Source organism: Chinchilla lanigera, unplaced genomic scaffold, assembly GCF_000276665.1.
Source record: "Chinchilla lanigera isolate Chin_1 unplaced genomic scaffold, ChiLan1.0 scaffold00005, whole genome shotgun sequence".
NCBI classification, from domain to species: domain Eukaryota; kingdom Metazoa; phylum Chordata; class Mammalia; order Rodentia; family Chinchillidae; genus Chinchilla; species Chinchilla lanigera.
In genome coordinates this window covers 7333198-7345987 of record NW_004955406.1, presented here as the reverse complement: position 1 = coordinate 7345987, position 12790 = coordinate 7333198, and the positions used below count along the sequence as shown (strand labels likewise).

At 40.8% G+C, this 12790-nt stretch overlaps 1 long non-coding RNA gene across 1 annotated transcript; it reads right to left on the bottom strand.

The window, feature by feature from the left end:
• Positions 1–10786: 10786 nt before the first annotated feature.
• Positions 10787–12425, bottom strand: LOC106146480. Its single transcript, XR_001230925.1, has 2 exons — positions 12352–12425; positions 10787–11494 (listed from the first exon to the last, which is right to left on the bottom strand). It is a non-coding gene; the product is annotated as an uncharacterized LOC106146480 (long non-coding RNA).
• Positions 12426–12790: the final 365 nt, after the last annotated feature.

The following is a 12790-nucleotide window of genomic DNA, read 5'->3' as shown; positions in this document are numbered from 1 at the left end:
CTCTAGCCCTTTTTCTATCTTTTAATTTTGAGACAGGGTCTCGTTAAGTTGCTAAATTGCTTGGGTTGGATTTCAACTTCTAATTCTCCTGTCTCAGCCTCCCAGACAGTTGGGATTATAGGCATGTGCCACCACACCTTGCTCAAATAGGTTTTGAATAATAAGTGTAAATAACCAGGCACCCAGGTGACTGGGAGGAGAGGAGGGCAAATAAGTAGGCCTCAGAGTCTAGGATAGTCTTGAACATTCATAAGCAGCACTGAAGTACCTAGTGCTACAGCCCCAGTGGGAAGCCCACCTGGATGAAGGTAAGTGCAGCATTTCTGAGGCGATGTAGAAAATAAAGTTTCTAACATAGAATGCCATGTTTATTCCATTCTCATGTACTAAAATAAGTACCCAACATGTGCCAAATTTTGTGGCTTTGGGAAGGAAGAAGAATTTCCTAGCTGCCTGACCAAGTCTCTGAGCTGTAGGAAACCATCAGAACTTTTTCAGCCTTCTCAAGTGTTCTGGGGTGCAGCCAGAACTGGACTAATTCCTTCCTTCTTCCAAATTTCTTTTCACATATTCAGGCTTGGTATGACGATGGGCCCAGGGCACTAGTTCATAACCTTTAGTGCTTATCAGAATCATCTGGGAGCTAATCCTGAAATACCATTGCCGTGTTCCACCTCACATTTAACTGAATCCAAATCCACAAGGGAAGGGTCTAGAATCCAAATGTGTGTGCCTTTACAAGCCTCTCTTGAGTGTTTTACTAATGCTCAAGAAACCCTGGCCTGGTTTACTTCTGCATCAGAACAAAATGCATCACTATTTAGAGTTTGAATGCAGTTGTCACAGGCTTTGGTTGCCACCTGGATATGTGTATGGTTTGAATCTTAACTCTTAAATGCTCATGTGTTAAGAGCTTGGCCCCCAACTTGTGCTGTTTGGATCTGGTGGATCTAGTTAGGGCCTGATGAGAGGAATTTAGGTCACTGGGGCCCTGTCTTCTAAGGGGATATTGTTACCCTGGTCCTTTTATGTCAATTTTTTAGAAGATGCTCACTATGGATGCCCAGACTGGTCACAAACTCATGAGCTCTAGTGATTCTTCTGTCTCAGCTTTCCAACTAGCTAGCACTACAGGCATGTACTGCCAAATAGCTAGGGTGACAGGGATGTGCCGCCATGCCTGATTCCCTTCCTGCCCCTCCCTTTTTAACCTCCTGCAGCTACAAGGTGAGAAGCTTCCTCTACCACACATTCCCATCATAATGCCCTGTACCCCCACAGGCCCAAAGCAACTAAGGAAGGAAGCCTCTAAAGCCATTAGTGAAAATAAACATTTTCTGCTTTTAAGTTGATTGTCTTGAGTATTTTATTGCAGCATTGGAAAAATTACACAATGTGAAAGTACACAATCCATGGCCTCACTTACCAGTGACTGACACTTAACCTCACTGACATCTCTGTCTACACCTTCACGGAGACAGGGAATAGTCTGGGTATCTTAAGAGTACGCAACTGTATTAAGAAACTTACTCAGCTCCTAAGGATTTGGACCAAAATCCTGTGAACATATGTACATTCAAAAAAAAGAAAGGTTATGTAAGTACAGGTGGACTATTAACAATTAGAAAACCTTAACCAACAGTCCAGATACTCGTTTAACATCATTAAAAGAATTAATGCATTTCTAAGCAAATAAGTAGCTACAGTGGGATGAAATATGATTTTTTTTTCATTCAGAAAACCTAAAAAGTTAATCAAATCCAGTTAAGAATAATCTTTCAAATAAGAGGTGGGTCAAAATAAAAATGTTGGACTGCAGTTATGAGGCTATCAAATAATTCAAAAAAGGAATCATCATTTTCCAGGTTCCTTTATTATTGTTAGTACTCTAATAAACTGAAGGCAGAGGAAAAAAGACTACTTGGAATTAATGTTGTATGGTATTTTTTTATTTAGCTTGGCTGACTTTCTGAAATACTGATTTCCATCTATTGAACCTTTTGATATAGATCAGTTAAACATGAGTGAACAAAGTCTTTTTGTCTAGTTTGCCTTATCCTAATAACAAGAATAGAGTGTGCTTTTTTCCTCCCTTCAGTAGTTTATAAATAGTCCCTATAAAACTGCCCATTACCTTTTGGTACATACTAAGCTCATTATTGAAAAATTATACCCCCTCACACCCTCAGGCCTTTCTTCATCTAAATGAAACTTTTTGCTCTTAAATGTATATGGCAGGGAAAATCAGCAAATACTTATGTTCAAACCCCAAGGGGGCAGCCTGCACACAGATGAAAATATGACCATGCATGTACAAGGTTTTTGTTGCACGACACCAGGCTTAGAGGAGAAAAACAAAGCTTGCATAAACAATTTCACTCAGAAAAGTAAAAGAACCCAGTTACTCACAGGTATTCCAATTAATAGGTAACATCCAAAGAGGTAGTAGAAATCCTGACATCGTTCAAGGCACTGGCAGAAGATTAACAGGGCATAAACCACAACAGATTTTTGTTAAATTCACATTTCCTTAATAATACATATCACCGACTTTGCAGTCAGATGTCCAGGCAGCAGGCAAAACAAGTTATTTTTAGGAGTCTAGCCAAGGACCATTTGCTCATTCATGAGAGCGTGTTCTAAGAAACCTAAAGCCAAAATATCAAGATGAGCCATTATCGGGGCAATGGCGGCAGGGCTGAACTGCCTCAGCAAGTGGAGTGCCATCTGCTGACCAGACAACTAGAGGAGAGACGATGTGTGGCTAGCAAAGTTTGTTACTATTACTCCAGGAGAAAAACAAAGAGCGCTCATGCTGATGGTGGTCAGAACATTTTATACTCAAAGGATGCTTATTGATTGGTTTGGTAAAAGACTTGACCAGGTAGTCTAATATGAAAAATTTACCTGAACACTAGTTTGCTTCTTAGAAGAGAGATTCAGGTACCTTAGGGACAAACAATAGCAGCAATTACACGTAAGACAGAAATGCACATTACCTGTCTCCTATTGTTTCCTAACTACTACCAGAGCTGCAAAAGCACAGCTTCCAGTTCTCACCAAGATGCATTACAGCAAGGCAGAAGTAATTTCAGACTTACAGAGTGCCTTTTGATGTGATATGCTGGGAATTAACAGCAATAGGAAATGCCTTCTGAAAGTAAGGGTGTAGAAAGCCTCATCCACTCACTCTGTTTTCACTAAATCCTGTTCAATTTCTTCCACATGCCCTGTGCCATGCCAGGTATAAGGAAATGCCAGGACACATTCAACCTCATCCCCAGGAGCTTATGTTCATCCTGTCATTTATTAATAATAATAATACTAATGCAAACAAACACTCCATTTGGAATACAATTCCAAATGGAATACAATAATTCTAATACAATTCTAATACAATACAATTCCAATACAATTCTAATACAAATTCCAATACAAATTCTAATACAATAAGAAATTAGTCTGTTATAGTATTAAGTCACTGGGATCTGAGGTTGTTTTTTAAGTGCAGTATAACATAACTTATGCTGTCTGATACCATTAACAAAAGTGTTTTCCATGGGACTTTTAGAGGAGACAGGAAATCACAGACTCTATAGAGATGAAAGGAGCATTGCAGATTAAAAATAGATTCATTCAGTGCAGATAAGTCTCTCAGTGGAAAGAGATCCACTTCTCCCCCGTGTTTTTCACTCCCAATCAGTGTCATGGTCACGCTGACTTCTCCCCAGACCCTAAGCTGTTATAGCTGTCCCCCACCCCATGCCTGGCTTCTGGGAACACCCAGATACCTGGTGAAACTTTGTTACTAAGAAATGACGGTAAAATAAAAGCACACATGTATAAAAATAGATGGATTTGCTGAGTATAAATTTCTAATCAAAGTGCATTAGGTCCTCCTCTTCCATAACATTACCAAGATTTTTTTTTTCTTTTTTGCTATTTTGGAGCTGGAACCCAAGCTCTCTCACATGCTAGGCAAGCACTCTACCACTGAGCTACACCCCAACCCACTACAAGATCTTTATTGATCTTTCCATCCTGAATCCATTCAGTTAAATCATACCTAAAACTGAAAAGAGGAAATCCGAAATAAGTCCTGATGTGGCCAAATGCTGGCTTTGTTTATTCACCCGAAATTATGACAACATACAAAATACAGCCTTTTCTATGGAATGATCAGATTCTCTATAAACAAAGTATCTTCAAGAGCAATATTCTCATTAACAATTAATTTGTGATTTTAGAATACTTTGTGTGTTCCAAGTAAGCGCTATCTTACTGTGCACAATGAGTCATCACCATATTTTAAGCCTATTCATGCACAGAAGAGAGTAAGGAAGTTCTTTATAATGTAAATTATTCCTAAATTCTAGAAATTCAGAATTACCCTTTTAAACATTACTTAATTACAAATTCTTCTATTAAAATATGTAATTGTTGGGGCAACAAGCTCCTGTTTAGTTGCCAATTCTTTAAAAATAAAACTATGAAAAGTCTTACTTCGGATTAGGAGAAAGTGACCACGGATGGGAAGTTCATGTTTCCAAGGCATGCTTTAATTTTCTGGGAAAAGTAAACTATATTTACTTCTTGTTTTAAAAATTTCAAGTCCTTTTTTTGTGTATACTATGTTTTAATCTGCTATAAACCTGGTATTTCTCTTCCTTTCCTTTCCTTCCTTCCTGCCTTTCTTTTTCTTTCTTTCTTTCTTCTTTTTTTATTTTTTTGGATGGTGCTAGGGTCTTGTGCGTGCTAGGCAAGCATTCTATTGCTGAGTTATAGCCCCAGACCCAATAGGGATATAATAGGAAGGTGTGGTATAGAGGTTTCGAGCATAGACTCTGAAGTTAGACTCATGGCACTGAACTTGCTCTGTGGCCTTGAAGAAATTCCCAAATGCTCCTGGGCCCCATCTTACCTGGAAATTAAGATTATATTGTTTCTATCTCAAAAGCAGTCCCTGGCTAAGTACAGTGTTTACTGAATAGAAATGAATTCATAAGCTAGGTGTGAAATAGAACACCAAGAAAACCAATCCTTGATTCCCCACAATACTCCCAAATAGAATGTAGAAATGTTTCCCATGCTGTCCCCAAGAGACACCAAAATACAGTGGATGCAGAGACTGGCTGTTTGGGGATCTCAGATTCAGAGGACTCTCTGAGACCTTGGCTAACCACATGTGCCAAAGTTGGACTACAGTTTTCTAGGGCTCACAGGCTATATAGGGCCAGTGTTTGTGGGAATAACTTACCCCAGCAAGTCCAGCTTAGGTGTGGACTGACCGTGTCCTGCCCTTGGCAATGCAGACCCACATGCTCACCTCTGGAGTTATCAAATCCAAAAGCTCTGACAACCAAAGAGTTTTTGTTTTTGATAAGCAAACACAAAACTCATTCTGTGTCTGTCTTAATCCACTTTGTATGGTTATAAGTGAAAGCCAGAAACTTGATCATTTCTAAAGAATACTAATTTATTCATTTTATTGTTTTGGATTTGGAGAGGTCTACAGTCAAGGGTCATTTTTGGTGATGACTTTCTTGCTCAAGGGGATTCTGTGGAGTCCTACGCTGACACAGGGCATCACATGTTGAATGGGACAGAGAAAAGAGGTAAGTCAAACTATCTCTCTCTCTCTTTTTTTTTTTTTTTTTCTGGTACCAGGAATCGAACTCACGACCTTGTACTTGCCAAGCAGGCGCTGTGCCGCTGAGCTAAATCCCCAGCCCCCAAACTATCTCTTAACAGACCCACTCTCCAGAGAGTTCATTAGCCCATGATCGATTAATCTGGGGGCAGCAGTCTGTATCCTGTTAAAAATTGGGCCACACAGCAGGAGGCGAGGGTGGGTGAGTGGGGGAAGCTTCCTCTGTACGTACTTCATTCACATGCCACCTGAGTTCCATCTTCTGTCAGATCAGCTGGCACTGGATTCTCATAGAAGCTCAAATCCTCCTGTGAACTGCACCTGCAAAGGATCTAGGTTGTGCACTCCTTATGAGAATATAATGTAATAATACTATAAAGTCAAAATGTAATGATAATAGAAATAAGGTACACAATAAATGTAGTACACCTGAATCATCCCCAAGCCATCCTCTCCCTCAGCCTCCAGTTTGTAGAAAAATTGTCTTCCACAAAACTGGTCCCTGGTGCCAAAACAGCTGGGGGCTAGAATGGGGATTAACGCAGTCATGGGAACAGAGCTCATACAACTCAATCACTTTATCAAGGCCCTAGCACAGGATTCAATTTTCAACATGAATTTCTGTGGGACATTCAAGCCCTGGCAGCGTCAGAACTTATCTTGAGTGGAGCTGAAACCATTTGGAGTCCTTATTTCCCACTAATGTGAATCTTCCTCTGTTTTCACTATAGAAATAAGTGCTTATGGGCGCTGCCCCACACCTTGCTAGGATGTCATATCATATGAGGTATACTCCACGATACCTTCCTAAAATCCGAACAGTTTGGAATTCCTGGTACCTTCCAGTCCAAGGACTTGTGATATGGCATTAAGGGCCTGTAGCTTGTTTCACATGATGCTTTTGTCTAGAAATGGGGATGTCATTAACCACTCTTTGATGTCTGCACTACGGGGATGCGAGCTTGATGGATTCTCTTCTCTTGCCAACTCAAGGATTCACATATTTAGCTGATCTTCTTCATCTTACTAATGACTGTAACCCAGTGCTGCCCCCCGAAAACACAAAAATCCACATATGCAATTTAATATTTCTAAGTATCAATATTAAAAAGCTAATTTTTAATGTAAGCCTATTTTATTTAACCCAATATTATTATTGAGAATTTGAATTTCAACATATAATTGATATTTTTAAATAGTATGACTTTTCTTTACATGTATAAAATCTTCCAACAGTGTGCAGTTGACACTGGCTGAGCACATTTCAGAAGCTGAGGTTGTGGCCTCCAGGCTGCCTTACTGGTTCCCCTGGTCCTCCCCACCCCCACCTACTTTCCTGACCCTTGCTTAACCATCTGGCGCAAATAGTCCTGATTATATAAGCGTCTCTCCAGCTTCTGCCCCCCTACCCCAGCCTGTTCTTTCTCCTCCCTTCCCCCTCCTTCTTTTGCATCTCTTTTTTGTGGCGTTGATGATTGAACCCAGGGCCTCACACATGCTAAGTGCACATTCTACCATGAACTTCACTCTCGGCCTCAACTTTTATTTTAATAAGAGCCACTTTCTGAGAAGCAAGTTGGGCATTCAATAGCACTTTTTTCTCCACTTGTGTAGAAACTATTATTATCACCGCGATCTGGTGGAGAGCGAAACCTGAGCCCAAAAGTTAAAGGCTTGTCAGAGACACTGTGAAACCATAGCAAGTGTAGGTAAGCGTTGTGTTCCGTCACAGGCTGAAAAACAGCGCCCAGAGCCACAGATGGCTGACTTTACCCTTGATGGCTTCTCTGGGTCCATCCTTCACTTCCACTGTATCTCCAAAATCAGCTGGGCTTCTCTTCTTTTCTCTATCCTTATGCCAGTGATAGAATCTTTGCCCCAGTCCAGTGCCGCATTCCCAGCTAATTCTAGACACACCTCAAAAATATGCATCGAAACCAAAAGTTCCTCCCCTGAATGCGCAGACAGCGCCTGTGCTAACCCAGAGCCCAGGTCACCCTCAGCCCTGCCTGCACTGCTCCTGGGCTCCACATAGTCTCAGCTTCCAAGTTCCACCCACTACAATTCAAAATTTAGAATTGGTAAGATGAATGTTATCATTTTACTTTCTTGTAATCATTGTTAGACTATTCACCAGAACTTGGGAGTCATATTTTTAATAATTTGCAATTTATCAGATTTAGAAAACTTTTAAAACCATTGGAAGAGCTGGATGTTGTGATCCCCACACTCTGGAGACTGAGGCAGGAAGATCGGAAGTTCAAGGACAGCTCCGGCAACTTAGCAAGATCCTGCCTGAAATTTTTAGAAGTAGGATAGGGAACTGAAGCTCTGACTCAGCACTCTCTAAGTTCAATCCCCCATAGCAGGAGAAAGAAAAAAAGAAAGAGTTTGCTTGTTAGGGTCACTAATTTAAGCCAAAGCACACATTTAAATTCCCAGAAAGAGAAGTATATTAAATTTATCATTGCAGTTTAAAATGTTGAAAAGAAAATAATTAAGGTAAATGGCACTCATGATTTAATGGAAATTTAGTCCTTTCAATGTGAGACAATCCAAAACTAGTCAATTGGGCAATGTACGTACACACACATTAAAATAGTGCATTACTCCATTAATATATACAACTTGTATGTTTCTATGTAGTGGTTAAAAATAAATTTAACTTTAAAAGAGAAAAGAAAAATCTAATCAAAAGTGTTTCCTTTTATTGAACACTAAATTTATCAGATTAATAAATACCAGATTTGGAACCAAAAAGCTTTAAAAAACTGGACTTTTTTTCATTTTAATAAACTGGATATTCAATGTAAGCCCTCAAGTCTACTGTGTCCGCTGAAGGGGATGGGAAGGTGGCTTCTCCACCCTGTGGGAGTCCATGACAGCGCCGGCGGGCCTTTCCACAGCTATCAGGAGGTTTCCCAATGGTGGCTTGGGGCTGCCACAGGAAGGCAAGGAAGGAGAAGGACCAGAGAGGAAGAGGGGACAGCATGGGGCAGAGGAAGGGCAGCCATCATCTCTGAGCCTATCAACATGGAAGGAAGCTAGGGCCCCAGAATTCAAAAGGTGGCTTTTACCAAGCACCCTTTCTACACTGGCACAGGCTTGGCGCTGTCCTCGGCTCTCTGATGGGCACCTCCCCATCTGTGCTTCAGTCAAATCCAGCCCCCCGGGCAGCAGCACCTGAGCTGAGCTCTGACTCTGTGGTTCCCAGGTTGTTACCACCAACTCCACTGTCTCAAGAAACCAAATGGTACCTTCCCTGGAGAAGCAGAGGGTCCTATCTAGCAAGTCACGCAAATCAGGAAGCATACATGACACGGCCTCATAAGGCCTGACTGCCGTGCTTCTGTTTGGTGAAGGTGACCATAGCCTCTCTCAGCGACTCCACTCTAAGGACACAGCAGTAGCCCATGGGGAGACTGTCTGGAGCCAGTAGAGTGAGCAGGATTTAAATCACATTCAGCATGTTGGCTGCTCTATAATGGATGCAGAATCGCTCGTTAAAGTTTTGGTAGATGGCTGCGTTAACTCTTACTCACTTAATTGAAGTTACCATCTTCACAGATAAAATTTTACTTTTAAGGAAAATTGGGAAGAAAGGACCACAGCACAGGGCACAGGACCTTTTGCAATGCTTCATGGGGACAGAGGAGGTAAAGCAGGTAATCTGTTCACGGTTTGGTTTGTTTAAAACCAATTATAATTAGGAGACAAACTAGATTAATATATCAATCTCATTATCAGTTGTCATTTTGGTCATCAAGCCATATGCCCATCCTGCATCTTTGATGACAGCTAAACACAAAAATCAGACAAGAATAAAAAATAGCCAGAGTACTGGGAAGAAATTTTTTTTTCTCCTCTATAGAGCTAACCTTTGCCACTTATTTAAGTGATAAAACAATAACGTTATGTGTCAGGCTTGTATTTAGCAAATAAAATACAGGGCACTCTGTCAAATTTGAATTCAGATAAACAATAAAATTTTGTTTTCAGGTATATCCCAAGTATCGCATAGGATATAATGTAACATTTGGGACACACATGATGAAGTTATTTAAAAGCTTTCATTGCTTATGCTAATCTCAAATTCAGTTGGGTGCCCTCTATTTTATCTGGCATGGTCACGGAGTTTAGGGATGCTACAGTAGATTTTAAAGTAGCATTAATCTTAACAAGTGTACACAAGAATAGTGTTATTTTCCTTATTGTTCTGGCACTGAATGCAGAGGGCTTTCTTACCCTACCATTTGCATCTTAGAGAAATTGAGTACGCTGGAACTTGACATTTGGTCACCCAGGTAATATGCAGTGGAGCAGAATCCTGCCCCAAGTCTTTGGGAATCCAAAGCCAGCTTCTTATTCTGTCCCTGTAAATCTTTCAGACATCCAATTAATAATGCAGGCAACTATTGTCTTTCTTTTTTGTGGCAATATACACATAACATTAAATTTACTATGTCAACTTTTTTTAGTGAAAAGTTCATTCAACATTCACATAGGTGATCCAACTCTGGAATTCTTTTCATCTTTTAAAACTGAAATTCTGTACCCACTAAACAACAATTCCCTGTCCCTACTACCCTTTGCCCCTGGCAACCATCATTCTACTCTGTCTATAAATTTGATTACTTTATTGTAAAGTATTTATATACTGATTCATACACAGTATGCCATTTCACTTAGCTTGATATTCGCAAGGTCCATTCATATTGTCGCATATGTTATACCTTTCTTCCTTTTTAAAGCTGAGTAATATTCTGTTTTCTGTTCTGTGAATATACCATATTTTTGTTTTTCTGTGTATCCATTGATGGACAATGGCAGTGCTTACAATTTTTGACCATGGTGAATAACCACATATGCACATCAGTCTACTATTATCTCTTCAAGTTCCTATTTTCAGTCTTTTTATGACCAAAACAAAATTATTATATAGACATACTACATTTTGTCTATCTCTTCAATTATTAACAGGCATTTGGGTTGTTTCTGCCTTTTGGTTTTGTGAATTGTGCTGCTATGAAAGTTCATGTGTACATTTTGATGTGGACATGTGTTTTCATTTCTTGTGGATATATATACTATCCTTGGCATCTGGGCTGCTATCATAAATACCACAGACTGAGTGGCTTATAAACAAGAGAACTTTATTTCTCACAGTCCTAAAGGCTGGACAGTCCACGATGAAGATACCAGCAGACGCAGCGTCTGGGGCAGACCCACCTCTGGCTCCTAGGTAGCGGACTTCTCACTGTAAACTCTCACGGTGGCAGGGGAGGGGTGCTCTTAGAGGCCTCTTTTATAAGGGCACTGATCTCGTTCATGGAGCCCTCGTGACCTAATCACCTCCCAAAGGCCTCACTGCCCAGTATCATCACACTGAGCCTTAGGGTTTAACATACGGATTCTGACATAGAAACATTTGATCTATAGCATATGCCTCAGAGTAGAATAACTGGATCATATGGTAACTCCATGCGGAATCAGTCAAGGAACTTCTAAACCAAAGCAGTAGACTCATTTTCCACTTCTACCAGAATAGGTGAGGGTTCTGATTTTCCCACATCCTTTCCAACACTTAGTGTTATCTGATTTTTCTCCTCTTGTCATCCCTGTGGGGGTGAACTAGTATCTTGTGGTTATGGCTTGCGTTTATTTCCCTGATGTCTAATGATGTCTCAAATCTGTGATAGTGTGATACTGTCCTTGGACTCCTGTAGGCTCTCCCTACCTCTTGGTGCAGTGAATAAGACCTCGGTCAAGTCTGAGTTCTTCCCTAAACAGTGTGGTCTCAGGCAAGTTACTGTATTTAATCTCGCTGTGTGGAGGTTTTCTCTTCTGTAAAACAAGAAAAGGTATGTAAGTCACATAGCTGTGCATCTGGCAAGTAGAAAACCTCAGTATACAGTGGGTACTATGATGATAAGAAGGTAAGCAATATTGTACATGACAGCAATTTGTGCCTAAAACCCTTCACAGAACTTCTCACTGCTTGTAGGGTAGAACCCACAGTCCTAAGGACTGCCCACAGGGCACAAGTCTGATTTTTATCTGCCCCACAAATTCTCTTTGTGATCCACCATGAGCACCCAGCTTTATTGACTCCACATTGCTGGTAGTTTCTCCAGACACCATGTCTTTTCATATCACCATGGCTTTGCTTGTGTCATTCCCTGTCTGAAAGCCTTCTTTAGTTTTCAAGACCCAACTAATATGTACTAATCCTTTAGGACTCAAAGAAATTGAGTTGGGGCCTCTCCTATGGACTTGCATTGCTTCCTTGCCTACTGATTTATACTGAGATTCTGTTGGGTGACTGCCTCTGCCAATAAGCAGACGCTGTGCTATGCTTTGAGGGTAGAGGAGGAATGCCAGATATTATTCCAGCTTCCACTGAGCAGAGTTTGGAGGCAGGGAGGACCATGTGTCTGAGTGTCATTATATTCTCAAAACCCACTATGTGCTCGGCACATAGTAGGTACTTTCAAGTGTCGTCAAACTGACCAAGATACGATGCCTGGAGAAAGGACAGGTTAGCCTAGTGCTGAACTTCTGCCTTGCACATGTGTTTTATTGAATGTTTTAAAGGAAGGCTTAGTGATAATGGACGAAGGAACTCCAGGTGAACTGCATAGTGCCTTTTAGGTTCACATCCCACCCTTCAAGCTTCCCCAGTACTTTGTGGGGCCGCATACCCAGATGTCCAGCGCTGTTGGAGCTACTTGTGGGCTACTGGCTCCCTCTCCCATTACAATCTGTCTTTTGTCCTATTGCAAAACAATGAGTAGAAATGGTTTTATTAAATTCTTTTCAGGTTAAGCAGTCTCATTTATTACAGTATCTTAAAGTGTTCTCCAGGGTCCTTTCTCTGTAGTGTCGGCCTTTCTGATATAGAAGTACAAATGTGAAAATTGCCTCTCATATGCAGAGCAGGAAGTTAGGTATAGTTTGCTAAGCACATGTGTTGAAGGGCTAGCCTGCAGCACTATTGGGAGGTGGTGGAACCTTTACGAGGAGGGGTTTCATGGGAGGAAGTGAGGTCACTGAGGGAATACTCTCAAAAGGGGATGCCAGAAACATGGAAGATTTTTGACTTTCTTATTCATTCTCAGACAAGATGAGGTAAATAGGCCT